Here is a 21,043-nt window from a genome sequence, read left to right as displayed (position 1 = left end):
AGGGAAATCTCAAGGGGAGCATGAGAGACAGAAAATATTTGGACCAGGTACAGGATATGAAGGAGTTTTCCTTCCTTAAATCTTTTAATTGAATGACTGTTTTATCTCAAGATTAGTCATGGCTGTCTGGGTTATTTCACTTATTTGCAGGCAAGATCTGTACCTTCTTTTCCTTTCCACCAGTCCCTGGATGGCAATTTCTTCTGAAGTTATATGTATGTGCAGTTTAGATTTTTAAAGCCCCAGAATGTCTGGTATCTTGAATGATATCTTAGAGTCCAATATTGGTTTTTATTCTCATCTTTATATCCTTTGATAAGAGCTAACAAATACCTGTTCCAGCAGGTAAGGAAAGGTGATGAAAAAAACCCAAACTTTTCAATGACAGTTGTATTGGCTCAGTGATAAATAAGTAAGTGTTACTGTGCCTTGCCAGTAAATGCTGACTGAAGTCACAGGGCACGGTAACAGCTTGGTACATTTGACACTGGTGGAAAGTTCTGTGTAGTTTAACTAACAAGCTAACTCTGTCAAATGAACGGTGGTAAGTGAGGTTCAAGACATGGATATGTGCCAGCTTGAAGTTTTCTTTTCAACTAGGTGTACAGCAAGTTTTGAGTCCTACAAATCAGGGGAGTTCAATGTCTGAAACACTGGCATCACATCAAGTAAGAGAGGGACATTGTGACATAATTAAGGTGCCTGCTGTGGCTAAAGTGCCCTGTTAATTTTGTTTGTGTTAAGAACAGGATGAGTCCATTTCCCTGGACAGAAGATCAGTCACCCATGCTTGTAACCCAACTTCCAAGTGGAAAAATATAGCTTAGTTTTATATGAACATTTCCCTTGCCTTCATTGACGCTGGATCAGTATCTGCTTATAAATGAAGAAAGAAAATGTTCTTTTCCAGCTTAAAAATAACTCCAGTATCTAATAAATTGCAATATTTATTTGAAAAATTATGGATATTTCCCAGATTTATGCTTTAAAAGGAAAGTATTCAAGATGAAATAAAAAAAAAGGTATGGCTTTTATTTTTCCCCTGTCTTAAATGGTTGCACTTAAACACTCCAGTGCTACGCATGTGGATACACATTTTTCTTGGAAATTCTCCTTTTTGTTTGTAAATATGAAGTTTTTACTCTTATCCTATTCAGACCTATCCCACTCCTGACATTTGTCTACTGAAAAATCATCCAGTTGTTTAAAATGATGTGGCACATTGTAACCATTCCTCTTTTGTCCAAAGCAATAATTTTTTATGTCATACATCACTGCAATTTAGGGAATGCAGCAGAACCATGGGATCTCATAGGACTGCCTAATAGAAATAAAATCAAATATAATGAAATATTAAAAATACAAGCTGCTTTATTTATATAAGTGCAGTGATCAAGTAGACAAGTAGTAACAAAACAGCATACAACCAATATTTCTGTCCAGAAACTTCATCAAATTCTAGTTCAATTCCAGAGAAAAGAGATGAGTTTCTGGTACAGACTTAGTTTAGAAATCTGCTTATGATACAAAGTGAAGTGCAGTGCAGGCATGAAAAAAGGTGTCTAGAAACTAGAGAGACTCCTCTGTTTAGTTTTTCCCTGAATTGTCTGGTGATGAACATGAGCACTGGTTTTAAAAACTTTTGTAGACTTTCTTCCTGAAGTTTTTAGGGAATTTCTGAATGAATATTTGAGAAAAATATTATAGCAATCCAGCTTTCAGCCTAATTTCAAATTGAATGTAAATAAGTGAAAAAATAAAGATAGCCTGATGCAAAGCAAAGCTGACCTAGTTTATGATTCCTCAATTGCAGTTCTCTCATCATCTGCTGCATAATCGTAGGTTTGCAGAGGTTTCCTAGATGAATGCATGTTTTCTTTATTTGATTCCCTCAGAAAACGTCAATTCTCCTGGTTATTGATCTCATTAGTTGATTTTCCATGAAAAATTATCTTTGCATAAAGTATTTTCTTTTAATAGCAGTCATACCAACATGAATATCTTGTCTTGCAACCTTGCAATTCAACTTTTCAGCGGAGGTACTGGGCTATCAAGCTGCGAAGGCTTTTACCACTGCTTAGCCAAAGGCAATAACAACATGGAAGAGGAAATCATGAGGATCAAATGTCCTGCATTGGTACTCCAGTTACCTTCATTCTTCACTCACTTCTGCCATGAAGACAGAGTAGTCCATTTAGAGATGGCTCAGGGCTATCATGCATTGCAATGCACAGCATAGATTGGATACTACTAATCTTGCCTGGCTGGCTCATCTGCACTGCATCATCTCTCTTGCAGAACAACAAATCTGTGTAATTTTTGACATTGCACGTATCTTTTACAAATGTTTTAGTATCTGAGTGCCTATTTCATCTCCCCAAAATTACTTACACTGTGATAATGGTTAAAAAAAAATCTTACTTAAAGATCTAAAAAGCAGGAAAGATGGAGCATGTCACAAATCTATTAAACAAAAAAAGCATTAAACAGAAAAGGAAAGAAAGTGAGAAAATACTCTGTGCATAAGAATGATCCAAAACCTGTGCAGTGAATGGGAGGACTTGCCATGACTGGTACTGAATCAAACCTACACTCAATGCACTTGGTGACAAGTGCAAGTGTTGTTAGAGTCAATGTAAACATAGGCAGTTAACATCAGAGAACACTTCTATGTGAAATTCTCAGTGAACCAAAGGAATTTTCTGATCATTTAGAACATTAAAGTACTGACTGTTTTAGTTCAAAGCTTAACAGGTAATCAATATAAATACCTATTCTTTGCATAGATATTTATCTTCAACTAGAATATTTTAAATTTCTGAACATTTGGAAAACTTATATACAGATACCAATGTTATTCTCTGTTGTGAGAACTCTTAGGAAGGGCTTCCATTTGCTTTTCATGTCTGGATTTCTCTCCTTTTATTTAATTTAATTTTTCTCAGATATCATTCTTTAGGCTGGACTCTGCTTCATTTTGTGGCCTCTATCCACTGTTCATCTAGCACTCTACCTAATCCAGAATCTGTCTGTGCAACATTAAGCAATCAATCTCCCTTTAAATAGCCAGTCAGTCCTCTGGTGGTGTTTACTGTACTTTTTGAATTGAGAAATCAAGTAGAAAGTCTCTGTTTAAATGAATGTGTGAGTACATGTACAGTAAGACCAGTAAGTCCTACATAATTAAGAAAATGCATGTCCATTTCTTAAGAAGCATCTTTATACAGTTATTACAAAAATAAAAACAAAACCCAAAAAAATCCCAAAACAACAATCATAAATCCCACTGCATTTTATTTTACTTTGTTTTGCTTTACTTGATTTTATTTTACCTTCTGTTGTACAATAGCAGCTGAATTATATTTTATACACTGCGCACAAAGGAAGTATATTTGTCAATGCCCTTGAAAAGTCTTCAGCAAATAAATGTAACTTAATATGAACTCCAAAATAGTACAGCTTCAACCCAAAGTTTTCAAATAATATATAAAATTTCCAGGCACATCTTGTTGGACACATACATGTTAGCAGCAAGTAAATCTACGAGGTTTACTGTATTTAAAAGCATTAAATATGTTTTTAAATGGGTTTAAGTTTACTTTATTTTGTTTTCATTTTTGAGAAATTAAATAGTGCTGAATACTGTTCTTTTTGCTTTTGATTTGTTCTCTTATTGGTATGGTTTGTAAGAAACAATACTTTGGATCTCTCAGCTGCCTTACAGAGAAACATAGCAGAAGAAATAAAAGTTTCAAGTAAGTTTCTAGTGAGCTCATTTTCTTCAGTTTTCTCAGAAAAATAACAAGCAGAGCTACCTTTCTTTGAAATTTAATGATTAAACCCATTGCAGCCAATGAAATGAGATAATTGAAAAATGAAGCTTGAGTCTATCTAAAGGCTGTCTCTGCAATGATCTCCTGAAACAGCCTCATGATGTCCATACACCCCCATGCCAAAATTCTAAGGCCACCCACAACTCACACTTATGACAGCAAAAAAACTCCTACGTGTAACACATGTGGTGATGCAAAGTAGGAAGCCGAATCTATTTTAAAAGATTTTTTCCAGGATTACAGTCTGCATCTGTAAATGCCTGTTTGCATCTGCTGTAAATGCCTTTTCATTAGTCAACCACCTGCTAGATGAGAGGTGTTGCACTAGCAACACAGTATCTGTGAATATGCATGCAAAGTTTGAGACCAGAAACTGGCATTGAGGAAGATGGAATCTGCTGTACAGAAAAGTTGTTATTTTGACATATATACAAATTGAAGTAATTCCTTATGCAAGTGTTCCTTGATGAACATTTATTACTATTCATTTTCTTTTGCCTGTGTATAGAATGCAGACTTTCAAGCCAATGTTATTGGATTTACGAGGACTCTTCAGCACCACGGATCACAGTGTTCTGCCAGATCATCAGCTGGCCCTGGCAGAACTAGAAGGCCAATGGCTACAGCAATTACTTTCACTGAGAGCAGACTGAACCTAAAACTGACAAGTATGCATTTTCATGCAGATATTTTCCAACAAAGAAGAGTGTCATCTATAACCTTCTGTATATCAAATGCTAAACACTCATTGCTGATGAGCTGTAAGATGTCCAATAAGGCATCAGAGTTTGTTAATATGAAATGAACATCAGGGCAAAAGTTACATGAACTTTGAAAAACAGCTTACATTTTGGAATTAATTACTTCCCAGCAGTCAGCCAATAAGAATGATTCAGAGATGTCAGGAACTTATAAATCCAATCTACTGAAAATACTTCAATTTTTTGAGTCTGTGTGTGCATGAAAGAAAGGGAATTTGGTACATCACACTTCTCTATTCCACCTTTAATGGTTGGAATAATGTGGACTGATTCATATGCCACTGAAATGCCTAAATCTTGAAATGCCATGTTAATGCAGTGGGTAGTAAAAGTAATTTAGAGAAACGTTTGAACTGGAGACAGGTTTGTCATCAGATTAGAATGCAAACAGAGCTTGTGCAGGTCCTTTTTGAAGCACATTAGGAAAACGCTTTGGGATAAAATAAAATTGCCCAAAATAATTTTAAGGTTTAGTTAGAAAAACTGTTGAAATTGGCATCATGTGTCCATGTAAGTAAAATAGGCTTGAAGATTAAATTTAATGTAATGTCTACTACAGAACTGTAAATTAGTGTGCATGTTAAAACTGTTTTGAAGTAAAAACTGAAAGAGAAAACCTCTGAGTTCAGGGAGCAGAGATGCCTTCTTTCAATCACACATTTCGAGAAGTCAGACCAATATTTTACTGTCCTGCTTCTGAACTTTGGATATCTTTGTTTTGATACTCTATTCCAGTAAATTTTTGTATTCCCCTAATACTAGGTTGTGTTGCTAATACCAGGTTCTTTCCCAGAGCTTCAGTACCCTTGGAACAATTATTTATGATTTCTGTGCTCTGATCTGTTGGAAATAACTTTTTGGATTTCTCATGCATTTTTAAATTGATTTCTAATACTCATACTTTTAATTAGTATATGTTTCATACAAAGATCGTTGCTGCTTCTTTTCCATATAGTGGTTTCAAAATTCTTACCTTTGCACACACATCTTTCTGAACTATTCAGTAAAAAGAAATATTAAAACATAGATTAAAAATCACTTTTTACATTCAGTCACTCTTAATGGTTTAAAATAGAACTTGATAACTCCTATCTCATAAAGAAGTTACTGAATAACTCCTTGATAACTCCTATCTCATAAAGAAGTATAATGAATAAATTCTCCCATGAAAATGGGAGAATTTATTCAGTATACTCAGATTCATTTTGCAGGCTGGAAAAATCTCAGTCTTACCTTGAAAATCTCTTCATTTACCAATCTGTCAAATTGAAAAATTAATCAAAAATATCAGTGCAGTTATTCTCCTACAAGGTTATAAAGAATAGGGAACATTTTTTGCTGTTATCTAAACAAGAAGGTATGAGAGGCTTTTGCTGTTGTTGGAGTCAAAACAAAGCCTCTCAAAGTATCAACAGCATCTCCATCCCCAGCACAAAGGCTGATATCACAGCCCAGCAAGTATGATGAGGCCATCTAGAGCACAGGAGGAGAAAGTCTGACATGGGTAAATGATGCCCCATTCAGCTGCAGCTGAGTGCAGGTGACATCTACTGCAACAAACCAGACAGTGTCAGGGAAGTTTCAGGTCTGTCTAGTGTTACACAGTTAGAACAACCCTAGGTTACCTTTATTCCTCCTTAACTAGCATGATCCCAAGAAATACCAGGTCTTAGCTCAAGGCTCATCACAAACCAGACCCCACTTTTCCAGTTCTTATCTAGAGGCTCTGCTTTGAAGCGAGGTTGAGTAATCCAGCAGAGAAATTCCTGCTGCTGCTGGCCTTGAGGGCAGAGATCATTCCTAGTTCATTAAATGGCACAGACATAGCCACAATCTCTCTTCCTGCCTAGTTTTAGGAGCAGTTAACAAACTAGGGATTCCTTAAATCTTCTAAAGAGAGGAGAATAAAGATCCACATGGCAGAAAAAAAGGCAAATACTTTTGATCTTTCATAATCACAGGAAGGACATTAAATGGAGTCATTAAAAATAAATTCTAATTCAAGAAACATCCTTTTTCTAGAGAGAAGACACCAGACAATATTGATGAAACTGAATGGAACACCCTTAGAAATTCAGAGGTCAGTTCTTCAGTGAAGTATGTGCCTGTAGAGGCTTGCTTGCAAATGATATGATTCTGTAGAAACAGAGATCTAGAAAGAGCCAAAAAAATCTATTTCATTTATCAGGAGTCTAAAGCTGGGGTTTTTCAGTAAAAATAACACAAAGGATATAAAAAATACTTAAAAAAATATATATATAAAGACAGAAAGTGCTCAAACACTGTGAGATTATTTCAAGATCTAAATGGGAATATTAGTAAAAACTAGTAAGAATGGACCAAAAAATCTCAAAAGTGATTTTATCTGCAGTGAAGTACCTTCAGCAGAAGCTGATAAAAGCAATTTGACCTGGCAGCCTCAGTTATAGAGAAGTTTGTATTTCTCTGTATTGAATAGGCACCAGTGATAAATTAAAAAAAAAATGAAATGAAGTAAAATAAAATAAAATAAAATAAAATAAAATAAAATAAAATAAAATAAAATAAAATAAAATAAAATAAAATGTAATGTTTAAACTAATTAAACAGAAAGCAGGCCTGATGAAATCAATTGACCAGGAAATCTAATTAATAAATATTTCCATCAGTAGCATTATTTAAATGAATGAACAATGATACAGAAGTCAAAACTGTCTCATGCTACATCAAAATAAATTAGTACTACATCTCTTTTGATCTTATATATCCATAAGAGATTGGTGACCATAATCCAGTTTGAGCAGTCTGAACAAGGGTCTGCAGATATGTGATGATCCTTAGATGGTGAAGATTGAATAGACATGTCTTTAATAAAAATGGTTGTATTTACAGGGATCAAATGCAGTAGTGCAAATGAGATTAATGTAGTTTGTTCTCTTTCAATACATTAATATCTTTTAACAAAAATTTTAATTTGTGCTTCATCTGTACTAATGCAATTATAAAATTTACTCAACTGCAATAAATACCATTACACAAAACATAAGTAAACTTGTCTCAAGATGACAGTTCATCAAATGAACCAGATGTTTTCATACTAGAGCCTCCAAGAGGATCCTTTGGATGGATTGAAAGCTCTAGTAAAAAGGTTATTAAGAGTCAGATCAGACGTACTCTCCTAGTAGTTCAGGAAAACGAATCACATATTTTAAGAAATTGGGGGTTGTGATAGATACAACATTCAATTGCTGACTTGCTGATTCCAGATCAATGGCCTTAAGGGAAAGCAAGGTTAATTAAACCTTAATTCACTCAAGATAAATTGACATTTTTTTCTCACAGCAACAATTGTCTACGCAGACATCCTACTAGTAGTGGTGAAAGTTGATACAAAAAATTAATCATCTTTATTCTTGTGCCATTATTTAATGAAGGTTTTCCTACATTCCACAAATTTAAAATCCTATAAGTGTAGCAATAGTCATAATATTTGCTTACAATCATAATCTACAAAATATTTAGAGAAATTTAAGGTTTCATACAGTTTGCACTGTAAGAGCAAAAGAGTCTAGAATAAGCTTTACACCTAAAACTGTTTGCTAATGATCAAACAGTTGTAGGGGTAAAAATTAACTGTTTGTTAATGAGGACAACTTTTGTCAGATGCCAAGTTGGGTCACCACAGCTAAAAGCAAAAAGAACTCTGAAGTCACATTTGAGACCATACAGTAGTGAAAGAAGTTTTGGTGCATTTCAGTATTTGTGTTCAGTCAAAATATTACCTCCTTCACTTTTTAAAAACTGGAATCACTCAAACATTTTTTTTTTTGGTTATATTGGATAATTTGGTTGGATACTTCAACTACACCATTGTGTACTAATCAATTGCTGAAAAAGCAAAGAGAAAAAAAAAAAAAGTGGTTTACATCTCTACCATATTTAAAATAATACATTACTTTCTCTTCTTTTCCTACCTTGGCACTGACATCTGAAAATTGTGGGTGAAAAACTCTAGGAGTCTGATTAAGCTGCAGTTTCATTCTTCATCATACAAACTGATATGCAAATCAGGTTCATTTTGCTTTATAGTTTGAAAAAAGAAAAGATGTCCTAATTTCTCTAACATTTTGTACTTTATACCACTACAGTTGTCCAAATATTTTTATTGATCCTCTTCTAACCAATGATGTCATAAATATTACACAGAGTATTAAAATTTCACACAGGATGCGTGAATCTTTAAGGACTGAATTCCATTTAGTGGTCTTAATTGCAGCATCTGTTCCTTTGCTGTAATGACATCAAAATTCATTACAGCATAGCATCATTACAATGCAAAAGAACATAATAACATCATTGTCATGTAAAAGCCTTATAGCAGGCTAGATTTCCAACAAAGATGTGAAAGGAAAAATGATTGTTTTTTGAAGAATACCAATTTGATAGTAGTAATCCTTTTTCCTCCCTTTGAATAAGCCTTTAACTGTAATATTGTTTTCATGTGTAGAAATAAGTGTTTTGTTTTTTGTTTGCTTGTTTGTTTTGTTTTGTTTTAATTCCAAAACTCTTCTTGCCAAAATGTTCTTTAGTAAGTGGAAGTATCTGGGGATCTTTTATTTACTTGATTTGAATTTAGGATCCTCTTGACTAATTTGGTAGTCTGAATTTCTCAAACCATGTTCTGTTATTTTTTGTAACAGTCTTCACCATGATTTGCACACGTATTGAATATCAATCTTAATTAGCCTGTGCAAAAATTATTCATTTCTGAACCAAGACTTTAATATAATTGAGGAGCAAGCAAAATCTCATCCTGAAAGCGGAGTCTAGAATCATCAGGAAATTTAGATTCCAAACAAGCAGCTCCTCTACTTCCCTTCCTCCACCCCTTTTGGTAAGGAAGGGACACTAAATGAGATTTTATGAGTTGAAATAAAGATTTACTGAAAGCAAAATAACACAGCAGTATAATAGCAAATTGATAACAAAAGACACAAAAATACCTGTTTGTGTTTTACCCACAAAAGGGTGTTCACCACTGGGAATGTTGCTGTGTCCATGCCTTTGGTATTCAATAAACCTGTTTGCCAAGGAGAGCTCCCACAAGTCAAAGTTACGCCTCCCTCCAGCCTGAAGAAAACAGACAGCAGGGACAACCAAACCATGAAAGTTGGTTCATCCCAATAGGGATCATGCAGCTGTTGGCTGAGCTCAGTTCTCTGCAGTTGCCTGTGCTGCTGCCTCCAGCTCTCTGCTGTCCTCTGTGTGTGTGTGTGAAAAACATCTCTGCCAGAGTGCTGACCCCATGCTGACTGCCCCTGCCGGCTCTGCCGCACCTCGGGGCTGCCTGTTTCCAGTACCACAAGGCCACATTCGTGCTTCAGAGAAAAATGGGATGAAGGGGAGCCAGTGGGCACCAGAAAGGACCAAGTTCTCTGGGTCCACATTCTCTTGCTCCCAGTGAGCAAGAGAATGTGGTCAATTTCCAGTGCAGGTGCCCAGCTTTTCCTGCCATAATCACATCCCCAGCAATGAAGAGGGTGGTATGGAATAAACAGTGCTAAGTACTCCAAACCCCTCCTCTGTAACCAGGACAAACTGTGGCTTTCAGTTCTCTGTGGCAATGCAGACAGCAGTGGGATACAAGAAATACACTGCAGCCAACATTGCCTGTCAGCCTGGAGCACAGAAGCACTGTAAGACTCCTGAAAGCTGTATCAGAGCACTTGCAACAGTTCGTTGTCAGTGAGCCACATGTTAGAGATCAGCACTCTGAAATCAACAGATAAAGAAAACTTTGTTTTTGTTGCTCTTTTATCTTTACAATATTGCTCCTTGTTTAGGAAAACTTGAGAAAAATATATGAATATGGTTGAAATTTTAGCTAGTACACATCTATTGAATGCTTCTTTGTCATGGTCTGAAGATGTTTACTGAAATGGTTTTGAGACCAAACCTTCAATATTTTTTTTTGACAAAGCCACTTCCTCAGTCATTATACTTTCCCTTGATTTGAGTTAATAGAAAACTGAATCATGAGAAGTACTACACTGAACAAGCAGCCTCAGTTTGACAGAACTTCTGCCACAATTCAAAATTTTCACCACATGTCTGCATATGTGCATAAAAGGGGGTTGAAGTGGTTACTAAAAGAAAAAGATGAAGGCTAATACATATCATTTGTATTTAAAATCAGTGGGTTTAAATATTTCAAGAGACTGATGCCTTGCCCTTTGAGTTGTTTTATTAGTATTATATTTTTAAAGATGCATGCTAAACCTTCTTAGTATCTTCTAAATATTAATGTTCTTAGGCAATACTTGCCTTTATATTTATCCTCTGCCTTTGCCCTAGATCAGTTATGCTCCAGAAAGTACCTCCTCCATTAAAATCAGTGGTCATCCTAAATTTCCATAGTACAGGGTTTCATCCTCATTCCTGAAAACAAAGGGGAAAATTTATTACTAGGTTGTTTTCTACTGAATGCCTAATATTCATTCTGAGACTAGCAAGTGTTTCCTTTATTTAACTTTTGCTGAAGCAGAGAATACTGGACTGTTAAGATGGAAGAGCTCCAGGGTTGACAGAGTGTTCCTGGCAGGTGGTAATAGCCTGTTGTCAAATGGAAGATATTTTACTACTATTCAGCCCCAGTTCAAATTGGTGATTTAAAATTAGGCATGAAAGTCACAGAAAAACTTAATGTGCATGTAGGTAAGATGCATACCTGTCATGACAGATAAATGTGTTTCTTTACTGCTTAAAGACTGTATTTAATTGTCCATTGTACCTTTAGTCTCAATTCAGGAGCTAACCTGAGAGTCCTGGTCCTGGGACTTGAACTGCTTTAAGCTAGTTTAAATGCAAAAAAAAAAAAAAAAAAAAAAAAAAAAAAGCATAGTAAGCATAGTTCCCCCTCCCCCAAGAAAACCTTAGAAATGAACAAACAAAACCCCACAATAAAACAGAAATCTAACAAACCCCCACAAAAAAAAAAAAAACCAACAAAAAAAAAACCACCAAAACCAAACCAAACCTAAAAAACCTAACCCAAAACAACTGCCTCCTCAAAAATGACACAGAAAAAAATACAGGAACCTTGTTTTCCCCTCCCTCTGTTTTCTGTAATGTGAAGTCAAGATCTCACATGCCATTCCTTACAGGTACTTTTTAATTGGGTTAAATCCCATCCACTAAGAGGCATAAAAAGTGCCAGTTTTAGTGAAAAATTAAAACATATAAGGCTGCAAACTGAGTGGAAGCACTCCTTTGTGTGGCCAACATTGTTTCAAACCCAAGAAGTGTACAGGCATGACAACGTCTCTGAGGCCAATAACAGAACTCTAGCCTGGATTTGGGTAATTCATGCAATTCCTCTGACCTAGACATAGAAGGAGAAGGTTTGTGAACCCAAACTGGATGAAACAATCTGCCCTGTAAACTGAGCCTATAAAAAGTGATTTGCTTTCTGTCTCTTGTCTCTGTGAACCAGCTGATTTAGTGTCTGACATACATCTGGTTGAGGCACAAGCAAATGTGTCAAGTAGAGCTGGAGGGGTTGCCAGGTAGAGCTGGAGGAGAATGTGACTGTAGAAAACATAACTTAGGATGGTTTATACAGGAATTTGTTTTTAATGCTCTTGTATATAAAATGGGATAGTGTCTGCTTATCAAGATTGCTGTAAGAATCAGTTCAACATATATACTAGTGATTCCCTTTGAGACCTCAAGATGGAAAGCAACATTTCTACAAAACGTTCTTTCCAATTTCATTTTATTGAAGTTGTTACTTTCTCTTTATAACAAAACCCTGGGATTCTCCAATCCCATCTATAGCAATCTGGTTTTGGAAAAATAACAGAAAACAACTGACTGCTAAACAAAGAGAATAAATCCCACTCTGAAGGAAACTGCATTGAAATTATCATTGAACTTTATCCTTTGATTGCAGCAGCTCTGTTAGGTCCAGCATGCAGAGCAGTTTGAATTTCCCTGTGGCTCAGTGGTGCCTTTTAGAAGTTTTTTTTTTCCTAGGCTCTGTCTTCAATGAAAACCTCATGGGTGAACAGCAGTTAGCATAGGACCTAAATACCACAAGACCACAGGGGCAAATGACTCACAACTATAGTAAAAAGGTACTTAGAGAAAGAATAACAGGAGCTTGGTAAAGAATGCCAATAATGTGTATTACAGTCAAAATCTGACTGAAATTTTTCTTTATTTGTTTTGTTTTCATTCTGTGATGTAGAAAAAGATTAAGAAGGAGACTGAAAGCTTTGGTCCTTTAACATGTAATGTTAAATAAATAAACAAGTTTTATGAGCCTAAGATATTCCTGGGAATCCAAAATGGCTATTAAAGCCTGCATTTTTCAGTATCCAGTGGTTTTAATATTTCCATTATTATATGTGCAGCTTCAGGTACTTTTGAGAAGTAGAAATCTTTTCAAATTATCTCTAGATGGGTAATGTAAACCCAAGGAATTACTAATTCTAAGTCACATGAAAAATATGAAAGCTCTCTATACTATTACATGTCCCCTAATGATTTCTTTCAGGAATGCTGAGAACGGAGTACTGCTTATAGCCAAGTCAACCACTCATAGTGTAAAGATTTAAATTGACTAGCTCATCAATCTAGAAAGGTAATGCTAATATGAAGTCTACCCATCACTCCACATTCAAAGATATTCAGGGAAACATAAATTGTTAAACAAGTTTTACTATTTGCAGTTGTAAACGTCCCATCTGCAAGAATTCTTCTCAAGGAATTGGTCTTTCCTTGAACAGTGGTAATTTACTTTCATAGATTTAAATCTTCCTTTATATCAGAGCATTTGATCTTTGATACTTGAAGAAGTTTTGCCTTCTTATATTCAAGATGATGAATGTGAGACACATGATACTTAACTTTAACATTTTCTATTTCCAAATAACAAGTCCTGAGGAGGATTTGCCTCAGAAACTTGTGTTTTTCTCAGAATAATTATTCTCCTTATATAGAAATTACATATACTCTTGTAGAAAAAAGTTCAAAATTAAAGCTTGCACAGCACAAAATTTACATAGCACAGGTAATATTTTAATTGATATCAACAATTTCCTGATCACTCTCATAACACAGTATCTGGACACTCTCCCATGAACATCCATAGCAATGGTTTAAAAAAACACAACTTCTTCTGGTTGGAAATGAAATGGTAGTAGGACATAACAAATCATGCAACAATGCCTTCTATTTAGAGTTATACTGAAAATTAAGTTTAGTCATTATTCTCTATTAAAGTACGTGAAATAAATCACCAAGATTTTATAATGGAGACATTTTAGCAAAACAATTCTGTGTGGAAAGCATTGTCTAAAAAGGAAGACAATAAAAGTTGTTTCCCAGGCTTATGCAATTAGCTGAAATGGACTGAACTACAATGTGAGAAAAAAAGTTGCTTTGTAATGTTTATATGTACCTACTAAACCTTTATTAGGAAGAAATTTCTGGTACATCTCTTCCTTATAGAAAATCATATTTGTTATGGAAATGCTGGGAATTAATACTACAAGTATGACTGTTACACTAATACTGATGATATTATGTAGTGGTCAAATCAGATAAATGAAGATTATTATGAAAAATTACATATAAAAATTCATGGTAAAAAATAGAACAGTTGTATACAATAAAATATTTGCTGTTTATTTGACCTGTTTTGAAATATCTATACATGAACTTAATGGAACAGTTTGATTTCAATTTAAAATATTAGATTTTAGAATTCATAAATTGAATTTGAAAATCACATGGAGTTGGGGGCTGTGTAGGTATTGAGGCAAAGGCTACTGTGATTTTTTGTCTATCACAGGATGAACAATAACATAAGAAATCTCGTTGGACTGCATTAGAAGAGAACACAAAACCCAACAAACACACAATTTTTTTTAATATCTGTAAATAAATCTGATGATCATGAAGGAAGAAGAGAGAGCTACAATCTAAATATTGTTTCCATATTTTTTTAGTGGTGGTCATTTTACACTAGACTCAGATGCTGCTTGAAAACAGCATTCCAAGACTCCAAAATGTGGCAATCAGTGCAATTCACTTATCTAGAAGCTTTATGTTATCAAAAGCCACAGTGAAAGTAGAGAAATATGTGAAAGTAACCCAGATGTCCTGCAAAAGTAGTTTCAGCCTCAGACTGCTGTGTGTATAATGGGGATTATTACAGCTCTGCTTGATCTTGACTCAACTTGATACACTCTAGCCATGAGAAAGCAGAGATTTAACGGGCCAAGAAAAAAGAATAAAAACAACTAATGACTTTAAAAAAACTTGTTTTTAATACAAGTGCTAAAAAACATAGTGCCATTGAGACTTCAGAAGTGAAATGGCTTTATCTAATTACTTTGAGTGGGTGAGATGAAGAATAGGGAAAAAATTACAAGAATGTATTTTTGCATTCAGGTAAAATTGCTGATGTTTATGTTCTTAATGGTGCTTTAAATTTTCTCTGTCAATTTTTCTTACTAAAAGTGTAACCAATTGTGTTTACATAAAAATGAAGTAGAACTTGAATTTTTAAGGCTGCTCATGCATGTTTTTATGTTTAAGCATTAGACTACAGAGAATTAACATAGTAATAGCTGAGATTTGGAAATCAGAAAGTGCATGTTTTGGTACCAAATAGAATAAACTTTGTAGAAAGATGAGTGAAAACCTAGAGGAAATCAAGAGGCATGAGAACTGGCCTGTGAGTGCAGAAAACCTGCTACTCTGCTGGCTGTCTTCAGAGACTGTAGGGGGCTTTAAGAGTTCCACAAGAGACAGGTAACTAAAACCAAATCTATTTGGATTCAAATTACCTCCAGAGTCTGCTTTGTTGTAAGAAATCAGGGATTTACAAGCTAAAGTTCTACATTTTACAAAAAACAAAATTATATGCTTGGTTCTTGTGCTTTTTGACAGGTGATATTGAAGATCTAAGGAAAAAATACAGTAAATTTATTAAAATGCTGGGATTTTTTTTTTACTATTTTCTCCTCCACTGGAAAAAAACATTTAGTACTTTTGGCATAGAGTATAATTGCTTTTGCATTAAACTGTCACAGTCTTGCTTTTCAGGTGTGCCAAATCTGTAAAGGCAAGATGCATTTGCTGAAAATATTCGTAAATTATTTTAAAATTTTCTCTGAAAGTGTTCATTTCTGCAGGCTTCCACTATTGAAAATCACTTTTTAAAAACAAAAGATATCTTTGCTACTCTGAAGGTTGTTTCTGAACAAATATGTTATAAAGCAGACCTACTACTCCAAGTGAATAGGTGACACAGATCTATGATTCTATCAGTAAATACATAACACAGTGGAGATGTCATGTTTCTCGTTTATTTCAATCTTTTAGCTTTAGCAGAATCACAGAATGGCCTGGGTTGGAAGGGACCAAGGAAGATCATCTGTTCAAACCCCCCCTGCTATGGGCAGGGACACCTTTCACTAGACCAGGCTGCCCAGAGAAACATCCAACCTGTCCTTGAACCCTTCCATTGATCATCAGAAGCTGTGGATCATCCACAGCTTCTCCCAGCAACCCGTTCCAGGGCCTAATTAACCTCACATTAAAGAATGTATTCCTGATAACTAATCTAAAAATGCCCTCTCTCAATTTGAAGCCTTTTCCCCTCCCCATTCCATGGTCTTGTAAATAGTTTCTTTCCATTTGTCTTTTAGGCTGCCTTCAGTTACTGGAAGGTCGCAATTAGGTCTGCCTGAAGCCTTCTCTTCTCCAGGCTGAACAAACCAATTCTCTCTGCCTTTCCTCACAGGAGAGCTTCTCCATCCCTGTAATTATCATGGTGACCTCCTCTGGACCTACTTCAACAGGCTGATGTACTTCCTGTGCTGAGGATCCCAGAACTGGATGCAGCTAGGAAATAGAACTGTGAAAATATACGGTTCTGACCTTTGACAGTACAGCAAGGCCTTTTCTGTGCTCTTGTCTCTTAATAACTTTATTTATGAGCATTAGGACTTTATGGGCCCAGTCCCATATGAATATGCTTGCACACAGGTTTCAGTGTCTGTAGGATTACTATTCAACTACTGGCTGCAATTCCATCTGTGAGGTAAGCAAGTAAGAGACAAAGTCAAATTGGTTTATTGTCCTCGTTTCTTCCCTCAAATCTTTCAGGAAATGCACTACAGGACAGATCCATCCCTGGAGTACTTGGAAACCGGTACATGGACATTGATCACCTGCAAAGTTTCAAGTGGACTCTTTTCCAGCAAGTACACAACAATTCCAGAGTTATGAGGTCAGTTATGCCCATAAACATTCACTCTTCAAATATGTAGAACTTAAGCATTGTGAGACAATTCTGACTCTGGGGAGAAGTACATTGTAGCAGTGGAACGACACCTTCCATATAATTTTTACTTTAGATTTCAAACTGAGAGAGGTGACAGTGACCCTGTTTTGCTTCTGTTGGTCTAAACACACCTGTTGAAACACTTTTGAATTCTCAGGTGATTCTTAGTTCTAAAGCACAATATGATCTATTGCTACACTGTCCGTCTTCCTCTAAGGAATCTGCCTCAAAATGATGAGCTGCAGACCTCTGCTTTCATTTAATCTGAATGGTATTTGAGAAGTTCCATATGGCTCCAGAAGACAAGAGGGGCTTCTCCTCCAATGCTGGGAAGCAAGACTGCACCTAATCTTAGGTAACCTTGTTGAGATATCCCTGTCTTTCCTCAAGTACCATGCTTTCACCATGCAGATTTAAGAAGTATGTGACTTTGAAGAAGATTTTGGCCTTCAATGGAATCTGTTCACTTTCTCTCTCTTCTTCTTCAGACTCCTTAGACTTCTCATGTGAGTTGGCTACAGAATTTTTGCCTTGGCAACAGCCTTTATAGGTGACATGATATAATTTGCCTGCATGTAATAACAAACAAGTTTATATACCTGACAACAATAAAGCAGAAAGTGATGGAGGTTTTTACTGAGTGCTTTCATTGTTGTCAGATACCTCCACTGACATCACATCCAACCTCTTTGAAGGTCATCTGACATGAACAGTCCTCTGTAACTATTGAATGAATACTTGATCAGTAAATACTTACAGCAAAAAGGTTTCTGCAAATTATGAACCATGAAAAATATAGACTACTTTGATGGCTTTTTCCATTCTGTGTTTGAGATACCTAGACAGTGCTATTATGCATGCTGCTAGATAGCTAACAAGAAGATAAGATGTAAATGATCTCATTGAAATCATCATAGCCATCATGATAATGTCATTTACCTAATGGTTAAAAGATAAATAGCAAACTTGCACTACTGCTGAATCCATGAGTCCATTTGCTTCAGAATGCTTTTGGTTTTTTATGCAGATTGTGGAAGATCCACTATCAAAATTAGTCACAAATTTTTGCTTTGACTGGGTGTTTTTATGACAAGATCTACCTTCTTACCACAACTTGGGTTCTCAGGACTCCTTTATAATAATTTCCTTAGACAAGGTCATATGTGATGAAGAAATAGGGAGTGTCATTTAATGTCAAAGGAAATTGTTCAAGAAAACTGTTGGAGAGTTAAAGCAAGGCTTGCTATGTTAGCTGAAACCGTCTCTGAATTAGAGCTTTTCCTACATGACTAGCTTATTAAAACAGAGCTGCAGGTAGATACTGCAATCTTTATATAAATAAGAGACTGTTGCTGTTACTCATGTAGTAGCATTCAAATTAGAGTGTCATCAACCATCAATATTGTCACTAATGTCTCACTAGCTGGCTGTACAAAACGAAGCAAAACAACTAAGTTGAAAAAAAGGTGAATTATTTCCATTATATACTTCTTTTATAGCTATCATTTTCTACATGATGACAGAGGTAATAAAAATGGACTAGGTTTTTGAAAAAAATAAGCTAACTTAAAACTTTTGTTTACTTTGCTCTTAATCTAACATAATACTCTAAGGATCCATGTAAGAATACAAAAAGTATTTAGTGGCTTAAGGGAATAGTGCTTGAGTATGAGTTTTTCTAAAAGTTATCAGTAAAATTTGTCATAGGTTCAGAACAAGTTCTAACTCTTTCCCAGTCATTTTACGTCCTTGTATGGCCTGTAGAAAATAAGACTAGGCCTACAAGAATTCCTGCTTTAGTATTTGAATATAAATTTAGTGGCTTGGGTTGCACAAAGACAGAGGGACTGGGAATGATTTATCATGGCTCTCAGGCACATCAGGTAGGTGTTTATCAGGAATGAGCTTAATGCCAATTGTGAATACTTGGTATGGCACCCTGAATATACCCATGAGCCCAAACGACCCTGCCCAGCCCTACCTGGACTCACTCCATGGCTCAGGAGCACTATTACAATGCAGCCCAGGCAAGGTCTGGACCACCCATAGGCAGGTCTGCATCCAGCATCATCTCCTGACTTGATAACCCTGCATGACCTGGGATCCCCTTGCCTTTGTCTGCTCGTTGTGTGCCCTTGGTGGGGCCTGTTGGTATCACTCATCATCTTGACACTGCTTCTCTCTTCAGGTTCTGTGAAAAAGTGCACTGTGAGGGTGAGGTCTTTGTCCTGCTTAAATTAGGAGCAGCTCATTTCAACCTTCTGCTTCTCACCCTTTGTGGAGAAGCCCTGTTCTGACTCTTCCCTGACATGAGGCACCTGCCACATATCAGGTGTTAAAAAACAGATCATTTTTTCCCAACTGTCTGACATCTGCTCATCATGGTTACAAAAGATCTGTACATGTGTAGAACACTACCAATAAGAGGGATCTGAATCCCATTTGCTGTAGTATGCTCCACCTGGAGTTCTGGTGTGTGAGAGGAATAGCCTTGAGCACACCAATGACTGATTACCTTAGTGCATACCACACAACTAACTACTGACACCAGGCAATCTTCACCCAAAGACAACATTAGTAATTCACTAACACAGGCAGACTTGTGTGATTCTATCACCAAGCCAGTCCAAAATCATAACTGTGATCACTATTAGAAAACACAGCAGATAAGACAATGACAAAGACACATACAATGATATGTGATCTGGTTAATTGACATAGGAGAGGAAAAACTTAGTAATGTAAAATGTGTGGCTTTAGATGTGACATGTGCTAAGGTCCATCTTCCTGTTACTTAAACAAGATTATACTCTGTGAGCCGTAATGGGACACCCCCTGATTTTGCTTTCCCATGAACCTGCACTATGAAGGATAAAAAAAGGCATATTTTGCACAGTGTCAAAACCTGCTCATTCAAACCACAATTTTATGAATGCAAATATTGTCAATAATGTATCTTATATTCTTACAAAATTATTGTCACATTGTCTTCCTCACTTGACTCTGCATCCGCATGCAAATTCTGAGGCTTCAGTTATGATGGAAAAGCAGAGTTTTCAGAAAGCCTTCCACTCTGATGTGAGCATTCCTACACACATTGACCTCATCATAACAGGCATCACTACAATCACAACACAGTACCAAGCTTAATAAAAAGCCCTTGAGATGCAGCAACAGATTTGTTGTATGAATACTTCAAGAAATATGCACACCTGACTACCTGATCAATGAGCTCACTTCTTGCAATTCTGAAAGTACATGTTTTCACCCACCAGCAGCAATTTTCTAAAGTGAGGTGCATTTCATATCTTTCTGTTTGACAAAGATCACACGCTAGCCAAAATACTATCACAATTATCAGACCAAATCAATGTGTGTTTGACCTCCCAAAGTCTATCCCTTAGGTTGTTATAAAGAGCAATGAAAGATGTGAAGCTGGAGCAGTGTGAGAAAGCCTGTTCACACTGTGCTCCTTTTTACAGCACCTTCACCTGCTGTTCCATGATTTTCATCAGAGTGGTGATAAGGCTAACACGCAGGAAAAAAACTGAACTATTTAGTCACTTAATAAAAGCCTTTAAAATCCAAGGAAAAAACAGTCTAGCAATGCAGAAAAAAATTGATAAAACCCCAACATCTAGTACAAAAGAAAGGAAAGCACAAAGCAAGTCACCTGATCTGCCCTGTCAGTCATTTAAGTAAGATACAGAAAATTTATTTAAAATATAATATTGAAGGAAATTGATGTTTTTACTGTGACATTTACAGGTATTTTCAATTTAATAGGTCAAGTTATGAAAGCAATCTTTGGAGAAAGAGAATTTTGATATGAAAGAAAAGCACTCATTCTTTTTAATTCATCAACCTTTTTAATATTTTTGTTGCTGTTGCTGTATCTAGACCTTCCTTTCAGGTAAGCCTGAATTATATATCCTTTTTCCTCACCCTCCTTGCCTTTGCAATAAATCAGAAGTGATACTGTAAGGTCTTAACCTCACAGAATCACAGGATGGCTGAAGATGGAAGGGTTTTACTTCTCTGTGTGAGTAGAGTTACCTAGACTCTGTTTCCCAGGATCATTTCCAGATGGCTTTTGAATAATATCTCTAAGA

Source organism: Serinus canaria, chromosome 1, assembly GCF_022539315.1.
Source record: "Serinus canaria isolate serCan28SL12 chromosome 1, serCan2020, whole genome shotgun sequence".
Taxonomy (NCBI): domain Eukaryota; kingdom Metazoa; phylum Chordata; class Aves; order Passeriformes; family Fringillidae; genus Serinus; species Serinus canaria.
The sequence above is the reverse complement of the archived record's forward strand: the minus strand, read 5'-3'. Positions refer to the sequence as shown.